The sequence below is a fragment of the Littorina saxatilis genome, linkage group LG9 (genome assembly GCF_037325665.1).
Source record: "Littorina saxatilis isolate snail1 linkage group LG9, US_GU_Lsax_2.0, whole genome shotgun sequence".
In the NCBI taxonomy this organism is placed as follows: domain Eukaryota; kingdom Metazoa; phylum Mollusca; class Gastropoda; order Littorinimorpha; family Littorinidae; genus Littorina; species Littorina saxatilis.
Genome location: NC_090253.1, coordinates 55,346,144 through 55,356,281, shown reverse-complemented (window position 1 = coordinate 55,356,281; position 10,138 = coordinate 55,346,144). Strand labels below are relative to the sequence as shown.

At 38.7% G+C, this 10,138-nt stretch overlaps 1 long non-coding RNA gene across 1 annotated transcript; it reads left to right on the top strand.

Annotated features, from left to right (window-relative positions):
* The first annotated feature begins 1,087 nt into the window (after positions 1–1,087).
* Positions 1,088–6,515, top strand: LOC138976519 (uncharacterized). The gene is made up of 3 exons (XR_011459045.1): positions 1,088–1,696; positions 2,106–2,158; positions 3,481–6,515. It is a non-coding gene; the product is annotated as an uncharacterized lncRNA (long non-coding RNA).
* Positions 6,516–10,138: the final 3,623 nt, after the last annotated feature.

The window sequence follows — 10,138 nt, the reverse complement described above, 5'->3', positions numbered from 1 at the left end:
CATTTTCCTTTTTGGACAATGTGTTGCACGCAAGACAACACGACAAACGCTCGTGTTATCATTCTTTTACTTTAAGGTCGACTTGCGTGCCCGCTCTTTCGCTAATCTCAATTAAAATTCATCTTAGAAGTTCGGTTTTATTACGCTTTTAATTAAGAAGATTAAACTAAGACAACAAATAGTTAGTTTTACCCATTAAACTCGATAAGGTAGTGACATTTTATGTTGAACGCAAGAAGGTGTCGCACGCAAGATCTGAAAAGATGTTGACGACATAATTTCAACACTTGATAGCGCAATCGTGGTTCGTGATTTCTTCACAAATTTTGAACACAGAATGTGTCACGTGGTTCCGTAAATGAAGTAGATCTTTGTACATGTAAATTTTGTTTTTAAAAGAAAATAACCGTTAATTACCGAACATTTTGTCGCACGCAAGATATGACGAAATTTTCAAATCGTTTTCAAAAATGCTGTTCAAAAGTTCTGCAGTCTTTGCTGGATTACTTGAAAGACAGCAGTTTGATACACCGTTATCGCTTGACGTGTCGACATCAATTCCAGAGTTTTTGAAAAAGAAATTTAGTAAATATCTGCGATTGAAAAATGTATGCCGTGATGACGAATCATCTTGCGTGCGACACCTTAAAATTCGGTTATCGAAAAAAAAAAATTCTCTCGAGATTTAGATTTGACGTTTGGTCTCGTCTGTAAAGCGATGTTTCAGGCATTCAATCAAACTAAATGCAATTCATTTGTGCTTCTTGTTATTTTTCTGTGGCATATTCAAAACACGAGGTATCACGATGTCCTTTTTCAGATGGCCGGTTTTGGCGTTATTTTTGACTTTAAACAAAGATAACTTCAAAACCGTTCAAGTCAGACACACGAAATTATGTCCACTATCTCTTCGCACATTCATCCACACACACACCAATTTTCAGCAGACACACGTTTTTAGAAACATTTTTATTGTAAAACAAAGTCGTCTTCTGTTCTGTGAGCACCTTTTGGCACTTAGTCATATATATATAGAAGCAACTGTTTAATGTCTTGTAAAATGCATTGATCTCTTTTGAGTAAAGGTCACGCTTACTTCTTGGTGGGGTTTCAGCATGCTTCCTTATGTGATACTATTTATTTGCATGTATGATACAGGTACAAATGTGATAATTGTAGGCTTATACTAGTGATTACTGTGTGTGATACATGAAATGTGATATGAATGCTGTTTTTATATGTTATACTCTTACTTTCTCCCAAGCGCAAGACAAATTCTTCTATGAAAATTGAAGCCAATAAAATTTGAGTTGAGTTGAGTTATGCTTTGTGTTAATTAAAATATACACCGACAGAAAGCAGACCAAATCGTGTACGCAATAGTGAAATAATCGTGTTATAAATGAATATGTGTTAACTTAAGTTTGACCGATTTCGTAGCGCGCGTGTCTAAATATTGGTAAAATATGTAACACAATCATGTACAATTGTTGTACATTGTGTTGAATTGTGTGGGGAACATTCTTTGTCATATCATGTTTAAGTGTATCTATTTAATGAACATCCTTAGCTTGGTTTATTTTGATGATCTTGAACCAGAGACCACAAAAGATGACAGTGCAACCAACTTGGTTGGTCCTATTGTTGGTGCCATCATTGGAGTGGGAGTACTAATGACTATCACCGGTGCTATTTGGTAAGAAAACAAACATGTTAACACACTAACAGACACACACATACACAGACACACACACAGACACATACACACACACACATAAACACACACACACACATGCGCACACACACACAAACACACATACGCACACACACACACACACACACACGCACACATACACACACACACACAGACACACACGCGCACACACACACATACTTTGAGGCAGAGAAATGCACATGTATGTGATGGGACGAGGTAGAGGAATACATTGCCTGTTTGGCTTTAACATGCATTTTCTTTTTGTTTTACACTGTTTGCTATTTTGCAATCAGTGATAATATATATGACGACGGTGATGAATATTATGTGATGGTGGTAATGGCAGGATTCAACAAGACAGCCAGTGTATGTCCCTATTTCATTCCAGCTGGCGTCGGAAATCACAAGGTGCGAGAAGCAGCGGTCAGAACCCTCCAAACAGTGAGTGTATATAACCCACACACACACACGCACATACACACACACACACACACACGCGCACACGCACATACACACACATACACGTACGTACGCACACGCACATGTACACACACGCACGCACGCACACACACACACACACACACATACACACACACATACACACATACACACACACACATACACACGCGCACACACACACACACACACACAAGCACACACACACATAAACAAACAATGCTAATTTCATGTAGCCAGTTAACTGTCAAAAGTTAACAGTGGGATGAAACAACCTTTATCAGTTCAACCAATTCAGTCTTTGGTTTCTCTGGTGTGTCACTAGATGACAGAACATCTTCGTGTGTGGTGTGTGCGTGTTTGGTTTTTCCATGAACCAACCATGTTTGTGTGCGTGTGTGTGTGTGAGGTGTCAACTATATGCGAATGGCAAATTAAGTAATACAGATACGTCAACGAAGTTGTAAACATTACTTCTTCTTCTCTCCCCTTTCACATCCGCCACTCTCAGTCACCCCAAGCATTCAAACGAGCACTTAAAACGCACCTCTTCAAGAAATACAACCCCTGATTTTGTTTTCTCAGTCCATCAGTAGGCTACATGTAGTGTATTTGTTGTTTTAGTGATAATGTGATAATGTATATAAACATCTAGGGCTGTTTTCAGTATTGTTGATAACATGTTCTGTTTGATTAAGGGTATCATTCAGCTGGTATTTCCTTGTTTTCACTACCTATTTTATTCATGTTTTTATTACTTAGTTAGTGGAAGAATCTTTTGTAATGTATGTTTGATGGTGTATGCTTTTAATTAAGCGTTGCTGACTATGAATGTAGATGTAAATGCTTGTATAACTGTGTTTTAATTTTAAATGTGTCAAGCGCAAAGAGCATACTTGTAAAGTTATGATGTTGCGCTATATAAATGCTCATTTCTTCTTTTTCTTCTTTTTCGTTGTCTTCTTCTTCTTCTTCTTCTTCTTCTTCTTCTTCTTCTTCTTCTTCTTCTTCTTCTTCTTCTTCTTCTTCTTCTTCTCCTTCTTCTTCTTCTTGTCGATCACTCAAGTAAACATTACCATTTCGCAGAGTGTCTGTGTCTATTTCTCTATTGGTTGGTTGTGCTTTTGTGGTGTTTTTGTGGGGGTAGCTGTCAGGAGAATAAAACTGGTCCGTCGCGATATAACCTTCGTGGTTGAAAACGACGTTAAACACCAAAAAAAGAAAGAAAGAATAAAACTGGTACTAATGTCAGGTTCATTGTGTCATCTCTACGTTGTGCATTTATTATGTCTGTTTGTGTGTTCCAGCTTCCTCTATCAGTAAGCATGACTCGGCCCCTAAGGGAAGACCAGAGCCTTCACCCGTGAAGCAATCATCTTCCAATGAGAAACGTGACCCGGAAAACATCTATGAGATATATGATATCGAAAGTAACTACGAGAAACTCAGCCCTTATTCAAACGATGATGCTAACAGGGACCCGTACATGCAGCTGACGTCACAAGCGAATGCCGTCAAAACGCCTGCGTCAAACGATGCTTATGTCAATGCGGAACTTTCCGTATAGAGAGGGCTGATTTCGCAATAGCGTGTAATACAGGCCAGTTACATTCAATACAACACAATGTAGCAAACACCCATTTCTGATATGTTGAACTTTTGTTGTTGATACTAACAACAATCACAACCCGTCTCATACGACCGATCCCATTTACACTTATACATTTCAGCGTGTTACATAGCAATGTCATACAAACTATTCAGTTCAAAATAATGTAAAGAGGTGTATACACACAGCCCCCGCGGGTTAGTGGGAAGAATTTACCCGATGCTCCCCATCATGTCGTAAGGGGCGACTAACAGATGCTGTTTCTCCTTTTACCCTTGTTAAGTGTTTCTTGTATAGAATATAGTCAATTTTTGTAAAGATTTCAGTCAAGCAGTATGTAAGAAATGTTAAGTCCTTTGTACTGGAGACTTGCATTCTCCCAGTAAGGTAATATATTGTACTACGTTGCAAGCCCCTGGAGCAAATTTTTAATTAGTGCTTTTGTGAACAAGAAACAATTGACAAGTGGCTCTATCCCATCTTCCCCCTTTCCCCGTCGCGATATAACCTTCGTGGTTAAAAACGGCGTTAAACACCAAATAAAGAAAGAAAGTGTATACAAACAGAACAGTGTAGCATTAACCATTGAAGTTCAACACTATGTAAGCCAGAACTTACCATGCAGTGTAGTTTAATAAGATGTAGGTCAAACCGGTGCATACAGTTAATTAATTTATAGGGTTGTACAAACAAGTACAGTTCAATAAAATAATATAGTGAATTGCAAACCAGTACAGTTTACAGCAATAACATGTAATACACATCCGAACACGTAATGGCAATATAGTGCAGAACAAACCAGTACAAGTACATGTGTAAATGATGTATATGAGGATGGTATCACTATAGCTATATTTGATTATTGAGTTATTATTCAATGTTACTGCATACAATAATATACATTTGTCCCATGACCTGCCTCTTAATTTGTCTCTGTTAGCTGAGGAGGTGATTATTCTGGATAATCTGTGGTTACCATATGGATAATCCATCATCACCGAGTCTCGATCTCACCTGTCATTGGTCATTGTCTTTGATGTCAGAGTACAATTGAATCATTTATAGAGGTCATCTGTATATTTATCGTTGACTCCGGGACTACTTTCTTCAGCAAAACGATTGAGATATTCTGCGGTATAAAAGTCGAACTAACGTTTGGCTAACGATCTACAAACATTAACATTGAAGAAATAAAGAAAACAACAAAGAATACACATCATCTGCTGGGGTGAAAAGAGCTGAGTGAAGATTATGAGTTGGCCGAATCGGTGAGAGAGACAAGTGATTCAAGGCGCACAAATCTAGTTACTCGGCTACTGATCAAGTTGACCAACAACATGTACATTGTCATTTACAAAGTTGAAGATACGGTTAAAAGGTGGCGAAGAAGGTCGGATCTTGCGTGTGTTATTTTTCAATTTTAAAGGTCATGCAGGCAGATAGATTTACAAGTTTTGACCTACATTGAATAGACCAGCAGAACAAAAACTACTGCGGCACAGTACAAATAACTTACTGGCCTAAGACTGAACGACAGACATCAATGTAAGGCTCACCTAAATGACGATTGAAGAAGTAAGTAATCCAAATTTGAACACTGAAGCACAACAGCTCGAATAAGCACAAATTCAGCAATCATCCTCATCGCTTGTAAAATCACACACGCAGTCTTTTTGGCGAATGCCTCTGACAACCGACTTGGGTTACCGACTGAAACCGGCCGGTAACTGCACAGTATCAAATGCATTGAACTGCGCAATCTCGGAAACATGACGGGTGTACCGGTCAGGTAGGACGAACGCCAGAAGCCAACAATGCAAAATGATATTTCCAATTTCATTTCAACACTAGAAATAACTGCTATTCGTTTTTTTAAGCAGTATAGATGACTGAATACAAAAGCAGACGTTTTATGGCGCGTTTACCAAAAAGACAAAAGGGGACTCGTTTCGCACATGAATTTGATGACACGATTTGTGGTCGCGGAAGGTTTGATGAGCAGAAAACAGACACTCGCAGAGTTTGTGTCAAAACGTGGTTTTTTTTTTAATGAAAACGTCGGAGTAAAGGGATAAAAAGCTTACACACCTCGTCCTGAATATCGTGCATATTTTCCCTCGGGTAGATTTGCAGGTATTACCTCGCCAGAGGCTCGGTAATACCAGGCAGAGGCTCGGTAATACCTGCAAATTGACCCTGGGGAAAATATGCACGATCTTCACAACTCGGAGTGTGTAACCTATATATATGCGCGTGTTTAATTCAATATTATTTTTAGTGTGTTTAAATGGGAGTGCACAAACACATACAACATGTTACTGTATATAATAATATACATATATTCATATGTTTAATTCAATATTATTTTTAGAAGTGTGTTTTAATGGGAGTGCACAAACACATACAATATAATTATGTAAATAACACCTTTGGTATTATGTAGAGAGTCCATTGTGTTACTGTAACAAATGTAGTTTTAAATCGACATGTACGCATTCTGATCTCACGCTATTATTTTTCTTAGCAAGGAAAGTTTGTTTGCACAACGTATGTAGTGCTTAGTTGACTGGGTTCAAGCAAGCTGAGAACGACCTTCCCCTTTCATGTCAAGTCTCGTGTATCATCGTTTATAATTTTCATTGATATGTGTCTTGTTTTGTCAACTCTATGACCGATACGTTAAAGTTCTTGTGAATATTCGTTTTGTCTAAATTAAACGCATCTTGGACTGACCTTTCTTCTCGTTTGATTCTTGAATTTGAAACGTTTGCTGTCTATCTGTTTCAGGTTTAAACTGACCTGTGATTCATCCTTTTTACATTTAGTCAAGTTTTGACTACATGGTTTAATATAGAGGGGGAATCGAGACGAGGGTCGTGGTGTGTGTGTGTGTGTGTGTGTGTGTGTGTGTGTGTGTGTGTGTGTGTGTGTGTGTGTGTAGCAATTCAGAGTCAACTACTAGACCGATCTTCATGAAACGTTACATGAGAGTTCCTGGAAATGATATCCCTAGAACTGTTTTTCATTTTTTTTTAATAAATATCTTTGATGACGTCATATCCGGCTTTTTGTAAAAGTTGAGACGGCACTGTCACACTCTCATTTTGTAATGAAATTGAGTGAAATGTTGGCCAAGCTTTCTTCGACAAAGGCCGGACGTTGGTATTGCATTTCAGCTTGGAGGCTTGAGTTTGGTCATTACAATTCTGAAAAATGTAATTAAAATTATTTTGTTGATAAAATGATCCAAAAACAATTTCATCATATTCTTCATCATTTTCTGATTTCAAAAACATATAAATATGTTATATTCAGATTAAAAACTAGCTCTAAAAATAAAAATAAAAAGTATGATTAAAATCAAATTTCCGAAATAGATTTATAAACTATTTCATCTTATTCCTTGTCGGTTTTTGATTTTAAAAACATATACATATGATATGTTTGGATTAAAAACAAGCTCAGAAAGTGAAAAAGAATAGAGGTACAGAAAAGCGTGCGATCCTGCGCAGCGCAACCACTACCGCACTATTCTGGCTTATATATTTCACTGCCAGTTTCATTCTGTGAGTTGGACAGCTTGACTAAATGTTGTATTTTCGCCTTACGCGACTTGTTAATCTGTGTGTATGTGTGTAAAAACACCATCACCCCAAAACACACAAAAACACACACACACACACACACACACACACACACACACACACACACAAGCACACACAGAAAACAACAACAGCAACAACAAGCAAACCACAAGCACTGCAAGGGACACGTTTTGATTGTGTGCACGCAAGGAAATATTCTGTTCATAGCTTTATAATAACTGACATCGAGTAATACCCCCATTCCACACATCCGTTCTAGGGCCCGTTCCTGTATCGACCACGGAACGGCACGGGAATGGGTGGGTGGGGGGGGGGGGGTCGGGAGGGGACCTTATAATGGAACGCCAATGGACGTTAACAGAATCCTTTGAACGGTAGGAACGGTTTGGACGGGTGAGTTCGGGCTAGCTGCATGCTCAAAATTGTAGCCATTCCCTGCCCAATCCAAGTGAACGTTAATGGAACCTTAACACATCGGTAACGGAACTCATGGACCGTTAATGGACCTTGACGCAATGGTAACGCAACGCAAGCGCTCTCACACACTGTGTTGTCATACCCCATTCCACACATCCGTTCTAGCGTCCGTTCCCAGCCGTCATAAAGACGGCTGCTACTACGGTCAGACGCTGCGCAAAGATGCCTAAAACGGCCGTTAGCGCAGCGTCTGATCGGAGTGGCAGCCGTTCTCAGGACGGAAGCTAGAACAGATGTGTGGAATAGGGGTATTATGATGCATGCAACCAGGAAGCTTATACTTACATGCACACATTAAACAGGTCGCGTAAGGCGACAAAACAACATTTAGTCAAGCTGTCGAACTCACAGAATGAAACTGAACGCACTGCATTTTTTTCACCAAGACCGCATTCTCGTAGTTTCGTCAGTCCACCGCTCGTGACAAAGGCAGTGAAATCGACAAGCCGGAATAGTGCGGTAGTGGTCGCGCTCAGCAGGATAACACGCTTTTCTGTATCTCTATTCTTTTTAGCATACTGAGTTTGTTTGTAATCCAAACACATCATATCTATATGTTTTTGGAATCAGAGACGGACAAGGAATAAGATGAAATTGTTTTTAAATCGATTTCGGACAATTAATGTTAATCATAATTTTCATATTTTTAATTTTTCAGAGCTTGTTTGTAATCCAAATATAACATATTTATATGTTTTTGGAATCAGCAAATGACGAAGAATAAGATGAAATTGATTTTGGATCGTTTAATTAAAAAAATAGTTTTAATTACAAGTTTCCGATTTTTAATGACCAAACTCATTCATTAGTTTTTAAGCCACCAAGCTGAAATGCAATACCAAAGTCTGGCTTTTGTCGAAGATTGCTTTGCCAAATTTCAATCAATTTGATTAAAAAATGAGGGTGTGACAGTGCTGCCTCAACTTTTACAAAAAAGCCGGATATGACGTCATCAAAGGTATTTATCGAAAAAAAAATGTCCGGGGATATCATTCTCAGGAACTCTCATGTCAAATTTCATAAAGATCGGTCCAGTAGTTTGGTCTGAATCGCTCCACACACACAAACACACACACACACACACACACACACACACACACACACACACACACACACACACACACACACACACACACATACACCACGACCCTCGTCTCGATTCCCCCTCTATGTTAAAACATTTAGTCAAAACTTGACTATTAATGTGATAAAAGGGGTAGTGGCGACAGAAATAGAGAGACAGGGAGTGGAATACGAGAAAGAGAGAGTGAGGAGAGCGGGAGGGAGAAAGAGAGAGTGAGGGGAGCGAGAGGGAGAACGACAGAGACAGTGTGCTGCTGTTGCAGACAAGTCAATACCGTGAAATGTGTTAATAAAATAAATCTAAGTTGAGGGGTTTAATTACAGGTCCAGAGACCGATCCCACTTTATTTTGAGTTAATTTGAAACGTTTGGAGTCTATCTATATCAGGTTTAAACTGACCTGCGATTCATCTTTTTACATTTAGTCAAGTTTTGACTAAATGTTTTAACGTAGAGGGGGGAATCGAGACGAGGGTCGTGGTGTATGTGTGTGTGTCTGTCTGTGTGTGTGTGTGTGTGTGTGTGTGTGTGTGTGTGTGTGTGTGTGTAGAGCGATTCAGACTAAACTACTGGATCGATCTTTATGAAATTTGACATGAGAGTTCCTGGGTATGAAATCCCCATACGTTTTTTTCATTTTTTTGATAAATGTCTTTGATGACGTCATATCCGGCTTTTCGTGAAAGTTGAGGCGGCACTGTCACGCCCTCATTTTTTAACCAAATTGGTTGAAATTTTGGTCGGGTAATCTCCGACGAAGCCCGGACTTCGGTATTGCATTTCAGCGTGGTGGCTTAAAAATTAATTTATGACTTTGGTCATTAAAAATCGGAATATGTTTTTTTTATAAAACGATCCAAATTTACGTTTATCTTATTCTCCATCATTTGCTGATTCCAAAAACAGAGTATGTTATATTCGGATTAAAAACAAGCTCTGAAAATTAAAAATATAAAAATTATGATCAAAATTAAATTTTCCAAATCAATTTAAAAACACTTTCATCTTATTCCTTGTCGGTTCCTGATTCCAAAAACATATAGATATGATATGTTTGGATTAAAAACACGCTCAGAAAGTTAAAACGAAGAGAGGTACAGAAAAGCGTGCTATCCTTCCCAGCGCAACTACTACCCCGCTCTTCTTGTCAATTTCACTGCCTATGCCGTGAGCGGTGGACTGACGATGCTA